The 26951-nt window shown below is 40.7% G+C and overlaps 1 protein-coding gene and 1 non-coding gene across 33 annotated transcripts in view; one reads left to right on the top strand and one right to left on the bottom strand.

Moving 5' to 3' along the window:
* RDX (radixin) overlaps positions 1-26951 on the top strand; it is a 157113-nt gene that overhangs the window by 50477 nt on the left and 79685 nt on the right. For 6 of the 32 annotated variants that reach the window (XM_072729851.1, XM_072729852.1, XM_072729862.1 and 3 more), the window contains one exon: positions 891-923. The exons of 6 other annotated variants lie outside the window; for them this stretch is intronic. The gene's annotated coding sequence lies outside the window, so the exon portion shown is untranslated. Of the gene's footprint in view, positions 1-890; positions 924-12564; positions 12615-17844; positions 17973-19619; positions 20456-20734; positions 20969-21617; positions 21760-22073; positions 22313-26951 lie in introns of those variants that run through there. 20 more of the 32 variants (XM_072729872.1, XM_072729874.1, XM_072729856.1 and 17 more) reach the window with 17 other exon arrangements.
* Positions 12559-12693, bottom strand: LOC112926006 (small nucleolar RNA SNORA52). The gene has a single exon (XR_003236235.2). It is a non-coding gene; the product is annotated as a small nucleolar RNA SNORA52 (small nucleolar RNA).

Below are 26951 nucleotides of genomic sequence, written 5' to 3' on the forward strand. Positions count from 1 at the left end.
GTGACCTTGAGCGTGAGGCCTGTGACTTCCCATTGTCCAGGCTGAAGAAACAAACAAAAGATTGCCTCTATGGGATTGTGGAATGTTTATTATTCTAAAGAAAAGCATCTGTCTTCTCTCACAGGAAATCCTGTCGTTGTAACTCAGGATGGCCCCCGAAATAAATAGTCCTCAGTGCCTTTATTTAGTTTCTTTCAGCTTTATTGAGATATGACTGATGTATAACATTTGTGTGAGTTTAAAATGTACAACATGATAATTTGATATATATACATATTGTGAAATGATCACTACAATAAGGTTCAACCACAGGCAATCTGGAAGGACCCATTCTGGGGGCATTGGCTGAGTTCAAAGGTAGCACCCACAATTAACGTGGCCCTGTAACCAAACCCTCTCATTCTGATCCCTGTCCTGGTTCCTGCCCTGCCCTTTCCTTCTCCTTCCCAGGGAGTGAGGTCTTGGACAATACAGCCCTGAGGAGAACATCAGGACTCAGGTCCAGGGATGAGCCATGGAACTCACGGACAAGTATTGCTGTGAACTCCTGGGATGTTTAAGAGCTTTGAGGAAGCCAGAGAAAGTTCACACTGACGGAGAGTGCCTGGCTCCTCTAAGGGGACACAGGGCCACTTACACAACTCTCAAATTGCTAGAGTTTAAGGGACATTTTAGAAGTCTTTTTCTACTTTTAGAAAAGATATATTTTCTTTCGTCGTATTAAGATTTTATATATTGTCTTTCCTTCATCTCTTCTGCAGAATCTAAGCAAGTAAAGTATGACATTAACAAAAATTTATTATGATTTTCTATGACTAATATGTAAATATTTACATTCCTCCTTCCTGTCTTTCTCTCTGTTACTTTTTATTTCTTTGCTCACTTTTCAGAATAACTTTCCAGAGTGCGTTTCGGAACTGAGTGTAAGTTTTTTTTGTCTTCCTATTTTCATTGTTCTCCTTTGCAGTCTAGTTTGTCATGTAGACTCAGGCACCCAAATCAAAAGGAAACACACTTGGGATAATCTCTGAGCTGATGTTATCGTTGTTTTATAAAAACCACATTTAGAGATTGTTGGGATGCAGTTTAGTGGGTTAGAGTCTCACTGAGAAAATCGTTCCTATTCCTATAAAGGGCAGATCTGGAGGATTTTGTGATTAAAATGGAGAAAGAAATTTTGGCAAAAGAACTTCATGAGCCTGGTAGTACAGAAGTTAAATGATACAAAGACCAAAGGACACAATGAAATCTTCATCTCTAGAAGACCAGAGCAGGCATAAGAATTCTGCAAGAAGTTATTCCCACATGAAATCAGGTCCCTTTTTGCTTTAAGGTTCTGTAATTTTGTGAAACGAACTAGGGGTGGTGGAAGGGGAGGTGGGCAGGGGTTGGGGGTGACTGGGTGGCAGGCACTGAGGTGGGCACTTGACGGGATTAGCACTGGGTGTTATTCTGTATGTTGACAAATTGAACACCAATAAAAATAAACTTATTAAAGGTTCTGTAATTTTGTAACAGTGTCACCAACTCTATGTGCTGGAGTTTGTTATCATACGTCTTACCAAATATGACTTCCTTTAAATAACAGAAAATTTGTATTTTAGTGAAATCTAAAATGATTCATTGCCAAATTAAAGAAGGGAGGAGATGTCTCTACTACAAATAAACGTAGCTGATTTTACTATTTTCTTCCACTTAGAAATAGTGGAGGCTTACCAATTATGGGTGAACCTTGCAAATTTTATCAAATGGATGTTTGGATTGTTTGAATTGTTGTTTTGGACAAGTAGAGACTTTTAATCCTAAGACTTGATAAATGGCAGAAGCCCATATAACTACTGAAGATCAGTCTGACAGGAATTGGCAATGATAACAAACAGAACAATGAAGGTCCACTATCTTAGAATTCACAAAAGAATGGCTTGGCTACTAGCCAGGTATATAATCAGTCTATTTTAGGGTTTATCACACAGACCAATGAATTTTTTTCAAATAATAGTAAATTAGGTGTGGCTCTTTGCTTTCTTTTTTTAAAGTAGGATTTCCTGACAATCTGCCTAGAAGTTATGATACTATCTTTGTATATTTTCATAAAATGGTACATTATGCACCTATGATAAGAAACAATGGGTCTTTCATATCAGCTTTTTTATTCTGGGTGTTTGGGGAATTTTATTCTCAGTGGTTCTTTTGACTTCATTAGTCTACATCAAGGCTGAATTTACCTTATCTCAAGTCCCTTAAAATATGTGTTTTGTGATGCCCTGATACAATAAATAAGGAACACTGTGAAGCCTATATGACAGGTTGGCCTCCACTCAAAAACTAGCACAGAGCAGAGATAGCACTGCTACCCACACATCAGTATATAACTTGAGTCCTTGTCACACGCATATGTCTTTGAAACCAGATATCTGTGTTTATTAGCACATTGCAGTAATTGCTGCCTAATTAACTTCTCTTATTGTCACAATATATCCAAACTAAAATTTTAATTGTTTGTTGTGAGAGACAATAGTCCTCAACCTCAAATCACTTAAGGTTCTGTTTATTATTGAAGCTGTCATAAAGCTGAGAATTTGTTTTTTAATACTAGTAAGACAATTCATTTTTATTAGTTGGACATACTATAAATCCATTGAAAAAATTATGAAAAAAATTAAAACATGACTTACTCTTATATGTATTTGGTGCAAAATTTAAGGTTATATTAAAGTAATTGCTTGGAGTGCCTGGGTGGCTCAGTCGGTTAAGTGTCTGCCTTTGGCTCACATCATGATCTCAGGATCCTGGGATTGAGTTCCCCATCTGGCTCCCTGCTCAGCGGGGAATCTGCTTCTCCCTCTCCCTCTGTCCCTCCTCCCTGCTCATCCTCTCTCTCTCTCAAATAAATAAATTAAATCCTTAAAAAAATAAAGTAATTGCTCAAACTTTCTTTGTTTGTTTTTATTTATTTACTTATGTAGGCTCCACACCCATTGTAGGGCTTGAACTCAGGACCCTGAGATCAAGAGTCACATGCCCCACTGACTGAGCCAGCCAGATGCCCCATTAATTGCTCAAACTTAAATAATGTTTAAAAATCCAACATCCCTAACAAAACTCTCAGCAAAATACAAATAGGAACCCTCTCAATCTCATAAAGGGTAACCTACAGCTAACATCATACTTAATGGTAAAGACTGAATACTTTTTCCCTACTATTGGGAATGAGGGAGGCAAGGATATCTATTCTGACTTATTTAAGTTGGTACTGGAGATCTTAGGCTGAGCAATAAATCAGGAAAAAGAAGTAAAAGGCATGCAGATAAGAAAGGAAGGAGTAAAGCTATTTGTATTTGGAGAAAGCATGATCACCTATAGAAAATTCAATGGCATCACAAAAAAGGTGCTAAAATTAATAATTGAGTGTACCAATGTTACAGGATACAAGATTAATATATAAAAGCCAAGTATATTTCTATATACTAGTGAAGAACAGTCTCAACTTGAAATTTAAAAAAATCAATGCCATTATTAAACATTTAGGGGATCTCTGTGGCTCAGCAGTTTAGTGCCTGCCTTCCTTCCACTCAGGATCCTGGAGTCCCGGGATCGAGTTCCCACATCAGGCTTCTGCATGGAGCCTGCTTCTCCTTCTGCCTGTGTCTCTGCCTCTCTCTCTCTCTGTGTCTATCATGAATACATAAATAAAATCTTTTTTTTTTTTAAAGTATTAAACATTTAGGGATAAATCTGACCAAACATGGTAAGACCTATACATCAAAACTTATAAAACATTTCTAAGAGAAATTAGAGAAGACTTAAACTGATGAAGACATGAAGTGTTTTCATAAAGTAGAAGAATCAATATTGTTAAAATGTCCATTCTTCTGAAATTGACCATCCCAGCCAAAATCAGTATTCTTTTCTTCTGTAGTAATTAGTAAACTGATTCTAAAATTCATATGAAAATGCAAAGTACCTGGAATAGGTCCAAACAAGGAATGAAGTTGATAGATATATATATACCATTTGGTTTCAAAATTACCATGAATCTACAGTAATCAAAGTTGTGTGGAATTGGCCTACATAAAATAGACATTTAGGAAGAGAGTGTCCAGATTCAATTGATTTTCCACAAAAGTACCAAGGTAATTCAATGAGGAAAGGAAAATCTTTTTAATAAATAGTATTGGAAAAATTGGATAACCTATGCCTCTCAAAAAGGAACCTCAAAACATACTTTACAACATATGCAAAAATTAACTTGAAATGTATTGTAGACCTAAGTATAAAATTAAAATTATAATAGTTCTAGAAGAAAATACAGGAGAAAATCTTAATGACCTTTGGTTTTTTGAAGAGCTCTTAAATATGACACAATGGGGCACCTGGTGGCTCAGTTGTTGAACGACTATCTTTGGCTTGGGTCATGATTCTGGGGTCCTGGGATTGAGTCCTGCATCAGGCTCCCTGTAGGGAACCTACTTTTCCCTCTATGTCTCTGCCTCTCTCTCTGTATCTCTCATGAATAAATAAATAAAATCTTTTTAAAAATGACACCCAAAGCACAGAGTGAAAAAGAAAAAAATTCAGTAATTGTACTTCATCAGAATAAAAACTTTTTGCTCTTTAAAAGACTGCCATAAAAATGAAACAGCAAGCCACAAACTGTGAAAAAAATCTTCACAAAACCTTTACGTACAAAGTACTTTATCCCCAGATCCCTTCCAAGGGGAAGGGGATAAAGTACTTTTTTTTTTTTTTTTTTTTTTTACCACAAGCAGTAAAGTTTAATTAACCAGTTCCTGGAGGAACCTTCACAGACCAGCATCACATCGAGAAGCTGAAGGATGGAAGCAGCAGGAGAACCACAGGCCAAGTCCACCCGTGCCACCACCGCACCCCCCTGGTGCAGGCAGGCTGCCTGGGACTCCAGAGCAGACAGCCTGCCCAGCACACTATCTCCTCCTGGCCAGCTGGTCAGCAGAACTGATGCCCATCAGAGTCCCAAATCCAGACCTGGTTCCCTCTGAGGCCATCTCTTAAAGTGACCCACTCCCTGCCTGATGTGGTGCAGGCCAATGACAAGTTTTGATCACGGGCTGTACTGGAGGCCAGGGGTCTGGCTGGAGCAGGGTCTGGGGGCCTTGGAAGGGATCTGGGGATGGGTACTTTATCTAGAATATAAAAATATCTCTTATAAACCAATCAGAAAGTAACTTTTATTTGAAATGGGCAACATATTTGAACAGACACTTTAGCAAAAGAAGATATATGGATGACAACAAATTAAAAGGTCCTCATGAGCTATTAATGAATTACAAATTAAAATCTGAATGAGCTATGACTACACAATCATTAGAGTGGCAACAATGAAAAAGGCTGACAATATCAAGTGTTTGTGAGACTAGGAAGCAATTAGAATTCTCTCCGGTAGAAATGTGAAGGGTGCAAGCACTGTGAAAACCTTAAACAGTTTCCTCATAAGTTGTATCTATAATTTGACCCAACTATTCCACTCCTGGGCAGTTACTCAAAGAAATGACAGTAGATTCTACACAGAGATTTTGTACACAGTGTTCATGGTAGCTTTTTTTTTTAAGATTTTATTTTTATTTATTCATGAGAGACAGAGAGAGAGGAAGAGACACAGGCAGAGGGCTCCATGTGGGAGGCCCATGTGGGACCTGATCCCGGGACTCCAGCATCACGCCCTGGGCCGAAGGTGGCCAAACCACTGAGCCACCCAGGCATCCCTATGGAGATATTTGTTTAAGCAAATTAGGTACACATACATAAAGTCAAGCAGAACTTCCTCAGTTGGGGGAAGGGAGGAAGAGATTATGAAAAGTCACCAGGAAACATTTTAGGATAACAGTATTAACATCCCTTATCCACACTATGGTGATGGTTTCATGAGAGTATAAATATGTCAAAACTCATCACATTTTATACCTTAAATATATGCAATTTATTATATGGAAAATATAGCTCAATAAAGCAAAAAAAAATGCTTTGTTAAACACTCTTCTTTTTATTCCTCCCAATTTGTTCATGAATTATGTAATGTTAGCAATCAAAGTTTGCATAGCTTCACCCAGTATTTCAAAATTTTTTGCTTACAGTATTTAAACGATAATTATTGTTAAGTTAAAATTATACTTAAGGTGTTAAAATGCGGTTTAATAATATTTTATCATTAAAAGTTACTTCAGAAGGCAGCTCAGATTGGCTCAGCGGTTTAGCACCACCTTCAGCCCAGGGCCTGATCCTGGAGACCGGGGATTGAGTCCCATGTCAGGCTCCCTGCATGGAGCCTGCTTCTCCCTCTGCCTGTGTCTCTGCCTCTCTCTCTCTCTCTCTCTGTCTGTCATGAATAAATAAATAAAATCTTTAAAAAAAATTAATTTTAGAAAATATGGAAAATATTTTTTAAATATTAAGTATATTTCCTACCACTTAGGAATAACAGCTACTATTTTTGTTTTCAGACTTCTTCATGAATATATAAACATAATTTTTAAAATTGGGATTATAGTGCATGTCATGTTTTGTGTCTTGATTGTAGTATTACATTTACAAGCATTTTTACATGTAATTATATTTTACATGTAAATGTCAAAAATACAATTTTGCTTGTGTAATAAACATTACATTATAATGGAAATGCCATAATTTCTTTAACTTTCCTTGTTTGGGGACATTTAGGTTGTCCTTGTTTGCACTAATCTATATTATGCTGTGTACTATATATTTGCACTAATATATATTAAACATCTCTGTAAGTGTGTGTGTTAAACCTTTTCTTTATTTTTTTTTAGTATAAACTCTTAGAAATGAATTAATGATCAAAGACTAATAAGACTATATTAAGGACTCCTGACATGGTGTCAAACTTTTTCAGCAATATTGTACCACCTTACATCTCTATTGGAAATACATAAAATTATGCGAGAGCATTTATCTTACTATATTCTCTAAAGTATTGAACTTACAGAGGTTTTACATTTTACATAATTTTCTCCCCACTGTTAAGGAAATAAGGAAATTCCTTGAAGGAAATTATTATTTTGATATAACATCCTTCTTAAAAGATAGAAGTCAGTTTTTCAAAAAAGTGAAAACCAACACATCACTTTTATGAGACAAGTAGTGTTGTTCACACTTATTAACAGGGGCACCTGGGTGGCTCAGTGGTTGAGCATCTGCCTTTGGCTCAGGGCATGATCCTGGGGTCCTGGGATCAAGTCCCACGTCAGGCTCCCTGCAGGGAGCCTGCTTCTCCCTCTGCCTCTCTCTATGTCTCTCGTGAATAAATAAATAAAACCTAAAGAAATTAATTAACATTGCATTACAATTCTTGTCAATCTCACAATATTTCTTTTGTTAACATACAGATTAACTTCTATAAATAATCTCTGATTCTGATACATGAACACATAAAAATTTTGTAAGATTTTTTTTTTTTAAGTAGACTCCACACCCAGCATGGAGCCCAGTACTCCATGATCCTGAGATCAAGACCTGAGCTGAAATCAAAAGTCGGAGGCTCAACCAACTGAGCCACCCAGGTAGCCCTGTAAGGCACAGTTTGTGAAATGGTAAATTTTCTTTCTTTTTCATGTAATGTGTTTGGCTTTTTTCTTTTTCACTTAATTATAGGTCTCTAGTAGAAATTGTCATCTGGTAAGAAGTGACGATTACTTAGCTACAAATATCAAGTATAATTTTATAGACTGAATAGTTAAAACTAAAGAGTCATTCTAGGATGTATAGCCTGTTTAGATCCCTGTCACAAATAGATTTTTAGATAAATCTAAAAAATAGATTCCCTGTTTTTTAATTGTGTTATATCAGGGACAAAGCTAAGACACAGGTCAGGTGCTGGGATCTTTTCATTTTTTGTGAATTCTAACAGAATGCTGAGTCTTCTAGGTCTTTATTTGATGATTCTGACCTTTACCCAAATGATTGATGTGTCCCTGCTGGTCTAGCAGCACTGAATGGTGTAGCCTCAGACAGTCTGTGATGCATTAGGGCCCATGACCCTCAAGATAATTCAGGTAGGGCCAACATCCATAGGTTATGTTATGTCAGCTTTTAGTGGGATATTTGGAAAGAAAGATGGTAAAGAAGCAGACAAAAAGTTGTACTATTTGGGACCAAAGATTGAGTGCACATGCTTCGAATTAGGTCCACAGGAGCCTATCAAAGAAAAGACATGATCTAAACTCCGAGTTAAAGGTAAACAATGTGCATATTCATTCGATGTTGCAGTATGGTATGAAAACATGTTGAGATGATGAGAAGTGGTGTTGAAAGTATGTGAGGCAAGTACCTCACGCCCCCTGCCTTTCATGGTGTCTGGCCCTGCAGGCTTTTAGCCAAAGTATGCTGAATGAGGAGGTGGTTGTTATCTTGGAGTCAAGAAAATGGGGAGAGTAAAACTACCATCAAGGAAAGACTACTTGGGCTGAGATGTTACTGTCAGAATCGCCCAAGATGACTTTGAGTACGAAAAATGAATTGACAGTAAAGGTGAGCAGTCTGAGTTTTCTTTGAAATTTAAATAAATCGTCCTTGAGACTCTGTCGGCCTGCTTTGTAAGTAACTATACTTTTTGGCCTTCAGACTGACCAAGGAGACTGGGTGGAGTGGGAAGAAGGATGATGCCTTCCTCATCAAAGGAAGCCAATCCCAGGGGCTCCAGCCCGCAAGTAGATGAGGGATCAAGGAATTGGATTGTCTGGATCCAGTTTTTACCAGAATGATGGGCCAGAGAAAGAAGGAACCTTGGACAGTCTGACCTAGTTATGTTTGTATTCCAAGGAAAAATGAGTAAGTGGCATAGCCATCAAACTTTTTAAGGCTGCTTCTAAGTTTGAAATTTCTTAATGATTATTTCAACCCCTTATATGTTTTTCTTCTTTTTGAAAGCTGTGAAATTCCTCAGAAACACTCAGAGTCAGTTTCTGCCATAGAGAGGAAGAAGAGAGGGAGAAACAAAGATATCGTTTTCAGGGCCAAAGACGGAAGAAGGCTCAGCTAGGGAGTGCGGGACCATGCTAGAAGAAAGCTAGGGTCACCCTTGGATTCTCTGGGAGGAGAGCCAGCCTGGCGAGAAGACATGTCCCTGGGCATCTGTACTAGCAGGAGAACCTGGCCACCAAAGGCATTTTGAGTTTCTGGGTAGGAATGATGGGTGGAACTCTACAGTGGGGAAGAAAAAAATAATTAAATTTTCCATCAGACACTAACATGTTGTTTCAGATCATGAGGTTTACTTTCCCGAATGTATCTTCTTAAAATGCCACACTGGAGGCAGCCCTGGTGGCGCAGCGGTTTAGCGCTGCCTGCAGCCCAGGGCGTGATCCTGGGGACCTGAGATCAAGTCCCACATTAGGCTCCCTGTGTGGGGCCTGCTTCTCCCTCTGCCTGTTTCTGCCTCTCTCTCTCGCTCTGTGTCTCTCATGAATAAATAAAAAATAAAATATTTTTTTAAAAATCCCACAGTGATTTTACATCTTTCTCATTATTCATGCCTTGCAGCAGGGCAGCATTCTAAGCCCTGGGTGATCTTCTGAGTGTAAATCCTGACCTCACTGATTACCAGTCATGTTAACATTTCCATTTGTTTCCACACACATAAAATTAAAAACAAAAATAAAAAAAGAAAAAGAAGAAATACTACCTTCTGGCCACATTAGTTGGGAGGATTCAGTGACATAGCACCTGTAAAGCTCTTAGCAGATCACCTGGCCTAGAGCAGGTGGTGGCTAAATGCTTTTGTTGCTACTAACTCAGTGGTGCCAGTATTTCGGTATTGGGCATTGGGTACTCAGGCACACAGGCTTTGTCGATGACAGGAAACCCAAATTTAGCGTAATGTGGTGGAGACAAGTCTACTTAGATGTCTACTGCATTAGACATCCCTTAGGTGACACTTGAGATCTTTTAGCCTCATCTTTCTCAGACTTTGGCCTTTTCTTTGGGTCTAGCCGCTGCTGCAGTACCAGTTCTGCATGTGCTCTGACTTCACGAAGGTGCCACAGAATGGTGGCGCCCCTCATGACTGTGCCATTCACCGGCTGACTCCTTTGCTGGGGCTTCCCTGTTGTGGGAAGGGTCTTTAAAGGAATAGACATACCCTTCTCTTCCTCTTTCCTTTCTCTTTTCTTTTTAAAAAGATTTTATTTATTTGAGAGAGAGAGAGAGCATGAGTAGAGGGTGGGGGGTGAGGAGGGACAGAAGGAGAGGGATAGCAGATTCCCCACTGAGCGTGGACCCCAATGCAGGACTCGATCCCAGGACCCTGAGATCATGACCTGAGTCAAAGTCAGACACCTAACTGACTGAGCCATCCAGGCGCACCTAAGAATGGACATGCCTTCTCTTTGTCTCTACTCCTCTTTCCTGGCTTTGATGCAAATGTGATGGCAGGAGCCAGAGCAGCTTTTTTGCAATGAAGTAGAAGTCATGTGTTGAAGATGGCAGAGCACAGAGACAAGAGCAGCTGGGGTCTCTGGTGAATGGGCAGGCACCACACCAGCTTTAGACTGCCTATCTGGATATCATTTTGAGAAAGAAAAGTTTCTGACCTTTTAAAAGACTATTATTTGGGGTTTTCTGTCACTTTCTGCTAAACTTAATCCTAACCATTCAAATAGAAAATTGGCATTCTGTATGAATGACATGAAAGGAAGAAAAAATAGCATCAGTGTTATTTTAGATGCATTACATGGCAGCACTGGATCCAGACGTCAATGTTTTCACCATTACATTTTATCATCTCTTCTAAATTTAGGGTATGTGAGCCAGATGTCCAGTGACCTGGTTGCCTTTGAGATAACAGAATACTGACATTCCAGACTAGCATACAACAAAACACTCTCCATTCAGAAAGCTGAACTGTCAGTACTTCTCATCTACATTAACACTTGATGTTAATTATAGTAGTGTTTACCATGGGTCAGGCTCTGTGCTAAGCTCTCCGATTAGAAAACCCAGGGAATCACACTCTGTGAAGGATGTGTTTGAGAGGGTCAGAGTACTGGCCTGGGATTCCAGGTGGGAAGTTAACCGGCATTTTAGATTAAAACAGAAGCAGAGTTAGGGAGGAGTGTGTGGGCTATAGAACTCTATAAGAGACAGTATTCACAGGAGTTGATTACTGATGGAAATCCAGGGCTGAATGGGTTCAGAATTATTCTCAGGTTTCTAGGATGGAGGTCTGGCTAGGAAATGGCTTCAAAAATTGAGATGGAACACATACAAATGAGGACAAGGAAGAGGGGAGGAGGAGGTTTGATAGAGAAGGTAGAAAAAATGATGCATTTAGCCTGGGAAGGTTAGATTTGATGTGTCCTTGGGCGCCAAGTGGAGAAGCTAAGCAGGAAATGAATACATGAGCCTGGAGCTCTGAGGACAAGGCTTGGTTAGAGCATGTGATTTATAATTTTTTGTTTGTGACGTTGTGCTTCCCAGTGGCCTGAGTTTCTTGGGGGAGAAATAGTCTTGCTAATCTTGTATTCCCAGAACTTAGAACAGAACCTACAACATACATAGTCAATGCACAATAAGTGTTGGGTCAGTGATTAAGTGACAGTTAAATAAATGAATGGATGAATTTCAATCAGTCAAAAAAGGTACACGTGTTTGTCATCTCAAGTTGAAAACTCCTGTATATATTCCAGTGGAAACATGATTGTACACCTCAGTTCTTTGCAGCGTACCATTATGGTTTTTACTTTAAAGATTTTCAGTTATTTATTTGAGAGAGAAAGAGTACAAACAAAGGGGGAGGGGCAGAGGAAGAGGGAGAAGCAGACTCCTCACTGAGCAGGGAGCCCATGGGCCTCCATCCCAGAACACTTGGATCACGACCTGAGCTGAAAGCAGATTCTTAACTGACTGAGCCACCCAAGCACTCTGTTAAATATGTTTTAATAAGCTTCTACAGGTTAGCCTCAGCATTGAGCCATCCTTCAAAGTCATTTCCACCGGAAAAAGAAAAACCTTTCAGATTCCGAAGTACTTTATACCATACATTTCAACCAAAGGTCTTTCAGGTGTTGGGAAAGCCATTCTTTATTTTTTTTTCCTCTGAGGAACTTACCATAACATCCTGCTATGTGTCCTGGGAGCCACCATGTCTAACATGTAGCTGAGAGTAGGTCAGAGCATTGGACAGTCACCAGTCACCACCTCAATGCTTCAGGGCCACCCTGGCTACCCTCTTTTCAAATCAGATCGCAATGCCCAGAGGAGTTTTGAGGAAGGGAACAGAGAGGCACGGTGATCTGAAAATTAGTCCCCATCTGAAAGTACTGCAAGATTCATAACTGGATTAAATCAAGGACCCCAGTGAGTTTGCAAAGGGCCTATACAGTTTGCCCCCTTTCTTCACAATAGTTACGAGGAATAGCTAGGTATTTCCCCAAAACAGCCAATTCTGATTCAGACAGCCTCTCCATCTTTTCTGTAATCATTACATATATATTTTTCTTGAGTAAAAAAGCATTCATACATTCAGTTACTAACTTAGTTTTATTTATTTTTTCTTTTCTTTTCCCAGAGTGTCTAAAAGCACCTCTGGTACAAGCCCACTGAAGCCTTGCTCACTCCTCTAGGTAAGGCTTCTAGAATATTCTGGGCCACAAATGAAACTTGGCAGGCCACAGGCTGACTGGCAGGGATTAGGATGAACCATAGTTCCTAATTTATTAACCCTCCTATTGTGTAAAAGCAATTTATAGTGAAAGTTGCTTTTGAATTGTTTCAAGTAATAGCTATTGTACCCAGTTAGGGCTCTGAAGAGAAAACAGAACCAATAGATAAATATATGAGAAGATTTATTCTAGGAATTGGCTTATGTGGTTATGGAGGCCAGGAAGTCCCATGACCTGTTGTCTGCCAGCTGGAGAACCAGAAAAGCTAGCGGTATAATTTAGTCTGAGTTAAAGGCCTGAGATTCACAGTCCAGTGGTATAACTCCCAGTCCAAGGTCAGAGGCCTGAACAATGGGGCCTCTGGCATAAGTCCTGGAGCCTGAAGATGGATATTCCAACTCAAAAAGAAGGAGAATTAGCCCTACCTTCACCTTTTTGTTCCAATTGGACTGCCAGTAGGTTGATACCCACCCATACTAGTGAAGGCAGATCTCATTCAATACACTAAATGAAATGTTAAACCTCTGCCAGAAATACCTTCACAGACATAACCCCTTGAAAAAATATTTTTTTAACCAATTACTTGGGTATCCCTTAAACCAGTCAAATTGACACATAAAATTAACCATCACAGATGTATTTCAGGAAATAAGTGGCAAGGTCTCAAAGTAATCAAGCCTGCACAAGAACTCTGTCATTTTAATACAGTAATCATGCCTAGATATTATATACCATTAGTGTTGCCAAAAACAATATTTGAAAAATATCAGTGATTTTCTTTGCACTTAATAAATGCATTGCATTGGTTCTCAGACTTGAGTACACCAAATTGAGAGCAGCAGATTGTAATTAATGTGAAAGTTGGAGTCAGAAAACCTAGATTTTAGTCTCACACTAACTTCTTGCATAGTTACATTCATTCATTCAACAAATATTTATTGAACACCATATAAAGCTCTGGACTTTGTGGTAAGTGCTAGGGCACAAAGGTGAAAAGAAATTGACATTGTATCTACATTTACAGACTTGTCTAATAGAGAGGACAGACATCAATTAAAAACAAATCTGTGAATTAACAATACAACTGCCATGAAGTACTACAAAGAAAAGTCACATGGAGATTGTGCCAGGGTAGCAGGGTGGTTAGTACAGGCTTGATTGTGATTGAGATCTGAAGGATAATCAGGTGTCAACTAGATAAATGGGGCAGAGGGAATTATATTTGCAAAGTCCTAGTGGCCCGGATGGGACAGCAGGCATATTCTAGGAATTATACAGTCAGAATTGCTTGAGCTTGGAGGATGAGTGCAAACCAATGGGCAATAATAGGAGGTCAACAAATGGGTCTGGGGGGAGGAGATGGGAAGGAGATGTGAGATAATCATAATTACATTTCAACAAATTAACTCTGGATTCAATATTGAAAAATAATTATAGGGGGACACAAGCTGACATGAGAACGCTATTACAGTTACAACGCTACTATTGCTGGTCCAGAAGAGATAACCATCGTCTGATCTAGTTGGGATGGTAGAGATAGGAAAAATTAGACTGAGGCAAGAGGAAGTCAAAGCAATAGGATTAAGCAATAAGCTGGGTGTGAAGGAGGTAAAGAAGAGGGCAGTGTTACGGCGGGCTCTTATATTTCCGGTTGAGTTAGGGAATAATGAAAGCATACAAGACAAACTGTAGATCCTATTTTCTTCTTCTGCAAAATAAGAGGCAGACTTTTCTTTGAAGTCCAGTCCAGATTTAAAATTGTATAATTGAATTATAGAATTCAATCATTTTTTGAAAATAGAGTACCCTAACTCGAGTGGAAATCTTTTTTTTTTTTTTTTTTTTTGAGTGGAAATCTTTACAGGTAAATGCTTTAGTTATCTATTTTTACATAGAAAATTACCCAAACCTTAGTAACTTAAGAGAACAGTTACTATCTCAAAGTTCCTGTGGGTCAGGGAATCAGGAGGAGCTGAGCTGGGTGGTTTTGGTGTAGGGTCTTTCAAGTGGTGGCATTCAGATTCTTGGCAGGGGCTGCAGTCACCTGACAGCTTGCCTGGGGTTAGACGTTTCGTCTGCTTCCACAGTGGCCTACTCACACAGCTGTTAGAGGAATGCCTCAGTTCCTCACAGCTCTTGGCAGGAGACCTCCAGTTCTTACCCCATGGGCATCTCCACAGACTCCTGAGTGTACTGGTGACATGGCTTCTGGTTGGGTCAAGTGGCCCCAGAGAGAGTCAATGAAGAGGAAGCTGCAGCGCCTTTTATGATCTTGTCTCAGAAGTCATATACCATCAATTCCACTTTTCTATGTTAGAAGCAAGTCGCTAAGTCCAGTCCACACTCACAGAGGAGGGGAATTAGACCCTACCTCTTAAAGGAGGCATATCAAATAATATGCAGATGCATCCTAGAATGACCACAGTAAAGTTTAAGTCTTCTACACTTGACACTTCAAAGACTGCCAGGCACCTTTCCTCAATAGTAAATAACAACTGTTGTATACATTCAACTAAATTAAAATAAAGCTGAAGTGTTATAAAACTAGAAAACAGCTGTCTGGAACACTCAGTGCTAAAGTTCTAAGGGTGACTATTCATTTAGATCTCTGTAATGAGACAAGGACAGTCTAATGCACAAAGCTTATTGAGTCATAAACTAATAGATATTTGGGTCAAAAAATATGAAACACTATGAAGTGATTCTCTGTACATAAATACTTTCTGCATAGATCTTAAGATACATGATAAATTCTAGAAATTACATGTTATATATGAGAATCAAATATTTTATGGGTGAATCAGAGTCAGAGTTGAAGAATATTAGAGCTTGAAGAAAGTGTACAGGAGGGTTGGTCTAATCTAGCTCCCTATTTAATAGAAAACTGGGAGTCGATACACATTTTTTTCTTTAAATTGCTTTTTTTCCTGGAGCTCTCACACAGTGGGAGGAAGCCACTTTTGATGGGGTGGCCATTTCACAATACTACTTATTGGAGAGGGGAGTCATTGCTCTTTGAGATCTTCTTCTAGTCCTGAAAATCCCAGCCCTCTTCAGACAAGCTGTTGGAAAGGCACAACAGGTGTCACATTCTCCTTTGTTTCATAGTCTTTGCAAGTAAGTTACAGAAGAGTTCATTGGATCTTCCAGGGTCACTTAGCAACCTGTTTATAGGAATTGGGAATAAAGCCAAAGTTATGGGTTCCTTCATTTAGACTCTTTCCACTCTATTGCTTACCTCTGAAATTTTATTGCCTTTTATCACAAACTAAACTGGCTTTTTTTAAATCATATAAGCAGAGAGGATTAAGTAATAACTTTTACTTTGTCTCTGTTGAAGATTAATATGCTCATATCTGTGAATACATTATGAATTATGTACTTATGTAATTTGATCTTTGATAGGGAGAGAATAAAGGTAGGAGCAGACTTGTGGTTTCTTGAGTCTTCCTTATAGGTACATTACCCATCAAACCTCTGTTGACTGTACTGAAATTTTATAGCTTATATCAGCAATTAAATTTGTATGGCCTACTAGGCATACAAAGCAGATGATAAGGTAGTTTTATTTACTCTGTTTTTAATGAGGGCCATTATACTAGTGAACACACTGTGAATATGTATTTAAGTATGCAGGATAGTGGGAATAGTATGAAATGTCAAGGTCATAATAGAAAATTCTCTTTTGCATTTCTGTCTATAGGTTGTTTTTTTTTTTAAGATTTTATTTATTTATTCATGAGACACACACATACACACACACAGAGGCAGAGACACAGGCAGAGGGAGAAGCAGGCTCCATGCAGGGAGCCCGACGTGAGACTCGATCCCAGGTCCTCAGGATCAGGCACTGGGCTGAAGGTGGTGCTAAACCACTGAGCCACCCGGGCTGCCCTCTCTATAGGTTTTTGATATAGTTGTGATTTTACATCTTTATAGCTTTTAAAAAATAGTGAATACTTTTTTTTATGGTATTTTTATGGTATGCTTACTCTTTAAATGATTAATGATGATTAATCTAAAGGTAAATGATTAAAGGATTAATTTAATATCTAATATTTAATATTCAAATCCTTGAGTTGAACAAAATTTTCCAAAGACACAGTTGGAAATAAAAGGCCTGTTTTAAGTATGTTACTGCTGTTCATTTATTTAATGAGAATTGATTGATGTCTCATTCACCATAGTTCTTATTTCCAGTTGAACTGGAATAAGTGTACACTTATTTCTAGATTACCCATAGACACTTAAAATCAGCATCCCTGTAACTTGCCTAATTGTCTTGACCTCTCCTTCTTTTATACTCCCTAGTTAATGACCCATTGAAGAGCCTACAATCATATCTCCTTTACTCTGACTCCTCAAAGCCTATCTATAAAATTTTTAAAGGATTCTATTTCCTCTTCATCTTCAGAACCTCCCAGGGTCGTCCTTCATTCTCTCCTCCCTGGACTTTTACAGCAAAACTGTCTGCGGTGACCCTGGTGATCTTACCGAATACTGTGTCATGGAGCCACTCTTCCAGTAATAGACATGGCTGCCAGTTACTTTACTAACACAAAGAGGGTCACATTATTCCCCTTCTTCCTACCTTGTATGAATTTCTACTTTCTTAAGGATGAAGGGCAAACTCTGATCTTCCCAGACAGATCTCAGCGTACCTCTCTGGTTATAAACATCCCTATCTCAATATCAACCCTGTCTCGCTATTGAATCTTCAAAGTTGATTGCCTTTCCCCTCACCCCTTCTTAGGGGACCTCTACGCACCCCTTCAATCTCCCCTACTCTGAGGGGCTTTCTCTTTTCTAGGCAAAGTTAACTGTACTTCTTTTCTGTTTCACTTGATACTATGTGTTTCTATTATAGCTCATATTGCACAAATGTTTGTTTGCCATTCTCATTACTGAATCCAGAGGGCCTAGTCTTACTCAAACTAGCAAGGGGCCTGGAACTCAAAGTTTATTCTAGGTGGAAAACGTTCCATTGACAAACCACACTTGTAAAAATGAGGTTTCTTCAAGAAGGAAATTTATGTGCACTATTGAGACAAATGCTTTGTAACTATCAGTGGAATTCCCGAATTCAGAATTAGTCAATATGTTATGGTGGAGGGCAAAGGGTTGTAGCATAGAAGAGTTAGTAATAGATTGTAATAGATAGCTTCTGTTCTTTTTTTTTTTTTTTTTTAAGATTTATTTATTTGAGAGAGAGAGAGAAGCTCTCATGGCCCTGAGATCGTGACCTGAGCTGAAACCAAGAGTTGCTTAACTGACTGTACCAACCTGGTGCCTCTGGTCTTTCTTTTTTACACATATTAGGTAGGTGCTATATAAAATTTTTGTAACTACTGATAATATTATCAGATTGTTTTTCTGAAAAATGTAGTTTCTGCAAACGTGTGAACTTTTCCCCTTGAAATCTGAAATGTTGGAATAAAACTGAGAAAGAAGAGTTTCAGTGGAATTGTTCATATTTCATTAAAGATGCATATATTTGACATAAAGAACAAAACAAAAACAATGGTGTGTGTAGATGACATCTACAGTGAAGTTACCTAACCCCTAACCATAAGGTTCTGCTGGCTCAGTTCATCAGTTTTTCACAGAATAGACTCATACTTAGGAAACCGTGATTTTGCTGCTTTCTTGTCACTGATGGTACACACTGTAGTAAAACTAAAATATATTTTTTTACACATGTACATACAGAAAATACTGAAGAATAGAATGAAGGAAAAAAATGTGTCTATAGAAAAGCACCCAGCTAACACACTGGGTTTCAATCTGACTCATTCTTCTAACACCTCATGCTTTTTTTTTTTTTTTTTTTTTTTTTTGAGAGATGGAGAGTGTGGGCCTGAGGTGGAGGGGGTGGGGGCGGGTGTGAGGGACGGAGGGAGAGGCACAATCTCAAACCGACTCTCATGCTGTGCGCAGAGCTGAACCTAGAGCCCAACAACCTGGAGATTGTGACCTGAGCAGAAACCAAGAGTTGGACGCCCAACCCAGTGAGCCATCCCAAGTGACCCTTTGTCGTTGTTGTTGTTTTTTAAACATACATGTGATCATACTGCATGGATGGTTTCATAACTGGTTCCCTCCTTCTAATGCTACAAAAAATATGCCATGATGTTATACACATGACACAAGCATTTAAGGTTGTTACCCAAAATGCTACAGAACATTTATAGCTACTTTTAAGCTATTTAGTTTCCATGTTTAATTTTTGCATCCTATAAATAATATTGTGATCTAGAGTTTATGAATAAAGCTTTTGCTCTATTTCAGATGATTTCATTCAGAAAGAATCCCAGATACGGGATTAGGGCTTACAAGAGGATGAACATTTTTATAGGTTGAATCACAGGTGCCAAATTGCTTTCTAAACACGTAGTTTCAGTTTACACCCCCACTCACCATGTCTGAGAGTACCCTTTTTATCTCACCAGCCTTGAATGTTATCTTTTACTTAAATATTTACTCATATGATAGCCAAATGAAATGCTACATTTTCTGGTCTGTTTGCTGTTGCAGAGTAGAGGATATAAAATCAAGGCTTTGGAGTCAAACAGCCAGGTCTTGGTCATTGCTCTGCCACTTCCTGGCTGTGTTACAAAAATTACTTCTTTGAGGCTATTCACTGATTTAAAAAGTCAATGTTAATATTGACCCCAAATACAGGGTTATTGTACCTAATTATCAAAAGAGATGTGCGTGTAAAAGCCTGTTACCCTAGTGCCCAGCGTATGACAAACAATGGTCAATCTTTTGTTTCTCATTACAAAAGTATGCAAAATACATACTTCTGCTTGATTACCGTAGTACCAGGAATTCACCTAATACTTTGACTATCTCCCTGCGTGCAACTTGAGGTGGGAGGCTGAACAGTTACCTGGCTAATCCTTGCACCCTGGGGAGAGTCAGGGAGTAATCTTTTAGTTAAGAAAAAGCACACACCTGGTTCCCATCCTTGAGGAATTTGCAGCCTAAGACCTTTTAGCTCCAGGGGCTTTTAATTGTTCAGGGAGGTCTCAAAGGGCAATAGGGAAACTCACTAAAGCTCGGAGCTTAGCGAACCGAAGCCTGGGCTTAGTGAAAGTGATCTGGGGAGGGAGTTCCTGGAAGGCAAGTGCTAATGAGGCAGGAAGGATAGGAATTACTTGTTCTAAGGCAAGCGCACTCTTGAGATTTTGTCATCTGAATCTAAAGGTCCGTTCACAAAAGGCGCGCTGCACAGAGGCTGCAGGCGGGCCGAGCTGGGCCGACGGGGCTCCGCGCCCCACGGTTCTGACAGGTGCGGTCATGAAGCAGGGGCTGCTTTGGATCCGCAGGAGACACGAGGGAGAGCGTGGGAGCGCGGCGTGGACGCCCCACACTGCCCGGGAGGAAGCCTGCCTGGACTTCGGCGGGGCCCGTGCGCCCAACCCTCTCTGATTCCACAGTGATTTAGGTTTGGCTGCTCTCTGGGGGCCCTATTTCCGACTTTTTTCTTCTTGACCGACTCCTTACAACTGCTTTTTTTTTTCTTTTTTTTAAGTAGCTGGTCATAACTAAAAAACCATCGAATATGCTTGCCTAAAGGACGCAAATTTGCACTGTCGAGGTTTTTGGTGGAACTATCCGAAAAAGCAAGTTTTTCCAGTTGGGTATGAGCTGCTACAATCCTTGAAAGTCCTCTGTGGCAAACACAGAAGCGTGTAAGGCGGGTCTCGTCTTCCGGAGCGGCCGAGGAGCAGCGCCGAGCGGGCCCCGCATCCCCCGCGGCGAGGAGCCCCTCCTCGGGGGCGATGGAAACGCGCTCGGCGAGTGTTCGGCGCCGGCGGGAGTTTCGAGTTTCCACTGGGGGGGGGCGGGGGAGGTGGCGACGGGCGCACAGCTAGCTCCGGGCCGGGCGCCCCTCCCGAGGGGCTCCCCGCGGGGCTCCCGCGCCGCCGCCGGCCCTCGCGCGTCCCCAGCCCGCGCCGCGACCCCCGGCGACGCCGTGTGCGGAGGGGGAGGGGGAGGGGCGGGGGCGGGGCGGCCCTCACGGCGCGGCGGCGGCCCTCACGGCGGCGGCGGCGTGGGCGCTCAGGCCGCGGCGCGAGGCCGGCCGGCCGGCAGGGGGAGGCGGGGGGCGCGGGGCAGCCCCGCCTTCCCCCCGAGGAGCCGCCGGGCGGCCATATTGCGGAGCTGTCTGCGGCGGTGGCGGCGCCTCTCGTCTCCGGCGGCCCAGCGTCCCCCCACAGCCTCTCCCCGCCGGCCGCGGCCGCACGCCCGTCGCCGCCGCGCAGCGCCCCGGCCGCGCTCGGGGCGGGAAGCAGCCGCCTGTTCGCAGGGTAAGCCGCGGGCGCCCTCCCTTCCCCGCTGCCTCTCCCCGGCGGCGCCAAGTTGCGGCGGCCCGCGCTGCCCGGGGCCGCGCCGCGAGGGCCTGGCGCGCCTCTCCGTTGGCGCCCCGCGGGCCAGGGCCAGGCCGCCCTCCGGGGCCGGCGGCGGCGGCGGCGGCGGGGCGCCCTGGAGCAGCCGCCGCGCGTGTGGGGCCGGGGTGGGCCCCGCACCCCCAGCCCCGCCGCCTGGGCGCGGCCCGGCGCGGCCCGGCCCTCGGGCGCCCTCAACACCCGGCAGCGCGGGCAGAACTGCGTCTGGAGGGTAGGGCGGGGGGCGTGTTAGACCCCCCGGGCTGCGGTCTGCAAGGAGGGGTGTGGAGTCACTAGGCAGCGCGCGCCCGCCCGCCCGCCCGAGTGCCGAAGGCGACGTCGCGATACGGGGCTTGGGGCGCGGAACCACTCCCGCCCCCGCCCGCGCCCCCGCCCGCGCCCCCACCCCCACCCCCGCGAGGCAGGCTCGCTGGATCTGCCGCGGCCCCCGGGCGGCCCCGTGGGCTCGCTGCCTCGGACCCGCCGCCCGGGGCGACCACCTTACCCCCTCCCCCCCCCCCCCCCCCGGGGAAGCCCAGACAACTTGGTTTCCGGGCTAACTCGGCGCTCGGGGCGCTCGGTTCCTGGAGTTGAAGTGCCGCGCATCGCTTCCGACGCAGGTACGGCGGGATTCTCCCGCCCTGCCCCGAGGCTGGCTGGGTGTTTCCTTCTCCCCGCTGAGGAGTGCTGATGAAGGGGATTGGAAACGCGAGGTCAGTTTCACCAGACATCGGTTTAAAAATAGAGTCGAGAATTTGTAGAGGACGTTTTCATGGGTCCCGTGGCACCAAGGCTATTTGATGCAAGCGTAAAAGTCTAAGACAATAAGGGTTTATTTGATAAAGGAATCGTTGGACATCCACATTGCCATCTATTGTTTACAGAGCATACATTTTTTTTTTTTTGGAGCGCTAAATACTCTTTTATAAAATTTCAGATGGAGCTCTGAATGAACAATTGCCCCGTTCATTTGTCTCCGTGGATAAATAATGGCCTAATCCATGTGCCAAAACAACATTATTAGATTTGAGAGGAGATTAATATTCAGGGTTGCCCTTTTTTTTTTTAATGTTCAGAATTCCATTGCTTTCACCAGTGCGTTTTATCTCTGAGAGACTAATATGACAAAAATGTGACAAATGACAAGAGGTAGTACACTCCTTTTGAAGTTAATGGTATGCTGTAAAGAGGGTTGTACTTTTCTTTGCGTAATCACTTTTTTAGGATGGAACTCAGCAAGCAGTTACTATACTAACGAATGAATAGGTATGCATTGGAATTCTTTAGTTTTATTTAAATGAAGCAAAATTTGATCATCGCATTTAGAAATGTTGAATTCTTGCTCTTGTGGATTAGGCATTGTTTTGTCTACTCCTGTTTCCCTACACATGTAAGAGTGTGTAGGAGAGACTCAAATATTTGTGGGAAAAAATATAATTAATTCCGATGTGGGTAAAGTATGTTGAATCTGTCCTTTGTTTTAGACATTGTCTTAACTGGAACTTAAAGTGATTATTGTGTTTCCTGTGGTAGTAAGAAATGACAGCCTGCTCCTCTCCTTTGTGTCTCAGGGAGAGAACAGGGGTTGTTTCTTGTTTATGGCTTTACCATTGCCAACAGCAGAATTTGATTTTATTATTCATTTTTATCTTTTGCAGGTTGTTGAAGTGCAAGTCTTTATATATTTTTATTTTTTCTGTCTTTTAATATAATCTGTGCATAGTCTAATTAGAGTTTGAAATGCGGAATGATGGTGGGAGTCTTGTTTTTTCATCCATTTTTAACTTAATGCATTTTAACTTACACCATTTAAAAATGGCAAATTTTAACCAATATTTCTCATAGACCAAGGCCTAAAAAAGTGTGTCCTGTGAAGATAGTAAAGACCGAGTTGTGCCAGGGGAACATACTTGATAGGGTAAAGCTAATATAATTTTATGCTAGTTCTGTGAATATAGGAACTCAAGGAAATCACCTTTTCTTGGGTGGCTTTGGCCTCCGGCAGATCAAAGCTAGTGGATGCTTCTTTACTCTGATGCTACCCCTGGGACTGGACTCAGTGGGACTGGATTGAATTGGAGTTATTATTGACTCCCCTACTAGGAGGTTATTTTAAGCCTCATAGTGTTGTTGCTGATGGCTAAAGTTCTCTGGGACCTTTCCTTATTTTTGCAGGTTAGTGTACGCTCACCTCTTCGGTGATAGAAGTGGTTAGTTGGACCCCAGAGAGTTTCTTAGTTTCTAGCCTCTTTCACAGAATCCTGCCTTTCCTATTCATTTTTGTTCTTGCTATATTTCTTAGTATTAATTTGTATTGAGCATATGTTTCAAACCATTTTTAAAGACTATAAAAGTAATACATTTTATGACGAACTAAAATCTAGAGAGATGTAAAGGGAAAATAAAGTCTTCTTCACTCCCCAGAACCCCCTCTCAATCTCTTTCACATTCATGTTTTTCATAGTTGATTGCTCTTAGTACTTCTTTCTTGTGTGTAGAAAAATGCCAGTACTTACACAAGAATAAGCATATACTTTTTATCTCATGTTTGCTTTTAAAGTCTATAAAAATACGGTTATTTTGTAACATACATTGAAAGAGTATTACTGTGTTAAACATTAATGTTTCTCAAATTTCTGTCAGTTGAATGAAATCACACAATGTGATTTCCTGTACTCTCAAAAGTGTGTTTATGTGCTTGTGCAAATTTTTTTGCTTAATGATTGAAGGTAAAGTTCACTTTTTATTTTCTCCCTAGAGTGTGGCATATAATTTTTAGTGAAAAAAAAATGGTATCCTTTAAAAATATGTCTTTGCATTGGAAATTGCTTGAAAAGGAAATATAGTCCATATGATTTGCTTCTTTCCTCATTCCATTTAATACTGAACTCTAGCTTCAGCTTCCTGGAAAAGAGCAGTTCAGTCAGGTACTAGTTGAAGAGAGTTTTTTTTCTTTGAATAAGCAGTATGTATAGAAATGCTTGCAGATTTACTAAAAATTCTTAGTTTTATTTAATGATGTTATAAATTTTCAATGCATGTGTTTTTTTTCCTATTGTAATATACATTAGTTACCCTATAACAGTAGAATTCTAAATTGCATTTTGCAGAAGTTATGTATACAAACAAAGTAATGACCCTTTTTTGTGTTTTTACGTCAAGCAATCTAATGTAGATGAGTAGGAATGGTCAAGATATTCTGGGTTATTTTTCTACCTAATTTATATACATTTGAAATAAACCATTTTTGAGTTTTAGTCAACTTGATTTGCCTGAGAAAGATACTTTTTGCAGTTAGCCACTTAGATGACAGGTCGACAAACTAGTTGGCAGGCCAAATTTGGCCTGCTTTCCTGATTTTGTAAATGAAGTTTTATTGGAACACAGAAATCCCATTTGTTTACATACTGTATATGGCTGCTTTTGTGAGTTGTAATGTCAGAGGTCGTGTATTTTGCAAAACCTAAAGTATTCACTCTCTGGCCCTTTATAGAAAAAAGTTTGCCAACCACTGATACAGAGGCAAAAACATCTTGTTGAAAGAATGTCTTAGCTATGGTATCAAAGAAGGAGGTAGTACACTGTTTTGTCTTTTCCCCCATGATTATAGAATTTATAAAGTTACAAATTTCAGTATCAGTAATTAGAACCGATAGTTTTTTTCTGAGTTGTGGGTAGTCTCTGTGGGCTTTCAGGACCTTAAATGTTTCTTTTATTTGTGGAAAGTCGAAGGAAAATAAGATTGGCTGTGGTGAAACTGTGAAGTGAACGATCTTTTTTCAAGGACTTCTATCACGTAAGATACTTTGAACACAATAATAGAAAATTCTCACCCTGGCTTAAATAATGAGGAAATTTATGATCTTACATAATAAAGTCCAGAGGCTCAAGAATAGGTTGGTAATGACATGAAGGACTCCTCTTTACAATTCTCTGCCCTGTGGTCTTCCCCATCAGCTTAATAGTAAGACTGTTTTCCTCTTGTTACAATCTGGCTGCAACAGGACTAGCATGCCATCCACATAACAGTATCCAAAGGAATGAGAAGGACTGTCTCCTTTCCAAAAGCCCCTCAGCAGATGTCTTCTTAGTCTCACAGGCTGGGGTTGGGATGCATTCCATACTTAACTAGTCACTGGTGAGGGTGATGGAATTGGCCTTTCTTATGATTCTGCCCCCACCAGATTGTTTTCCTTATTCCCAGTAGGTTGTATTCCCACCCAAAGTCATGTCCAAGATTGATCTGTCATACATAATCTGGCATGAATATGAGTTCATACCTTCATGGGTACTAAATTTACTTAAATTACAAAATGAAAAGCATTGATTCCTGCTAAAATACTTCTCAGGCAGAGGTTGACAAACTGGCCCATGAACCAATTGCAGCCTATTCCCTGGTTTTATAATTAAAGTTTTTTTTTTTTAACGATTTTATTTATTTATTCATGAGAGAGAGAGCAAGAGCAAGAGAGAGAGAGAGAGAGGCAGAGACACAGGCAGAGGAAGGAGCAGGCTCCATGCAGGGAGCCCGATGTGGGACTCGATTCCGGGACTCCAGGATCATGCCCTGGGCCGAAGGCAGGAGCCAAACCGCTGAGCCACCCAGGGATCCCCTATAAAGTTTTATTTGAACACATAGCACATTTGTTTACATATTATCTGTGGTTGCTTTCATGCTACAACAGAATCACAATGGAGACCATATAGCCTTGTAGAACCTAAGGCATTTATTAATCTGGCCCTTTAGAGAAAAAGTTTGCTGACTTTAAGATAACATACATACATTTATACTTCTACTGTATACTCTTTGTATTTGATGAGTAAGGTGTGACTGAGAAACTCACACTAATGTGGAATATAGATGTGCTGTATTGTATACTATAAAGTGTGTTAACTTTAAAATGTATGTAGAAACGAGTTAATATTCAGTGCAGCAGTGTTCTAAGCAGAGTCTTCTGCGATGTGAGTTCTGAGTATGTTTCCTACTTTATTATTTTTTTAATCTATTGTTTCTGTACGTTAACTAATAACCTTTCAATAAATTAACAGAGTAGGTGTTTATAACCAAAAATCCTGGCTAGTGTGTGGAATGATACGGGCACGGGAGTACAACAGAGAGACCCTTGATAAAAGGGGGGAATGGGTATATAGGATATTTCAGCCATGCTTAATTGAACCTGGAACCATTTGGCTTTTACTGAGTGTGTGGGATGGATTAAACTTTGCTAGCAGAAAAAAAAAAAAAAACAAAACAAAAACCCAAAAAACCTCACTAGCTATTATCAGGACTTCTATTTATTTAAGCCATTTGTAGACTCTAGACTTGGAGAAACTTATAAAATCTTAGTTTGGTATCAAGCAAAGCTGCCATATATACCTGAAGAGCTCGTTACTTTCATCTAATCAACAACCAACATAATAATTATAGTTACTATTAAAAGTGTCAAATTATCTGGCCTTTAATTTGATTGTCAAATGAGATTATTAAGAGAGTCTTGAATAGAGATGATAGAGGCCTGAACTTGGGAAACCTAGTTAGGAGGATTTTCTTCTTCCCCATGTTCATGTTTGCTTTCTCTTGTAGTGTCTTGCTTGGTCATTTTATAACGTAAATGAGAGGAAAATATTGCCCTTGACGATAATTAACAGAAAAAGTCAAATGAATATTACATGTAAACTTAATTCATCAACAAAATAAACAACAAGCTTCTGATGCCCTACTCAACAGTAGCCAGGCAGCATTCCAGTTTCTAAAAGGGAGATTTGAATATCTTGAAAATTAGAAGCTTAATGATAGAACTGTCCTATAGCCTTATTGACTGCATGAGAGAGTATTATCCAATTTAAGAGATATTTAAGAAAGATAATTATTTTATTTTGAAAATAAGCTATTATAGTGTCCTGT

Source organism: Vulpes vulpes, chromosome 12 (assembly GCF_048418805.1).
Source record: "Vulpes vulpes isolate BD-2025 chromosome 12, VulVul3, whole genome shotgun sequence".
Taxonomy (NCBI): Eukaryota; Metazoa; Chordata; class Mammalia; order Carnivora; family Canidae; genus Vulpes; species Vulpes vulpes.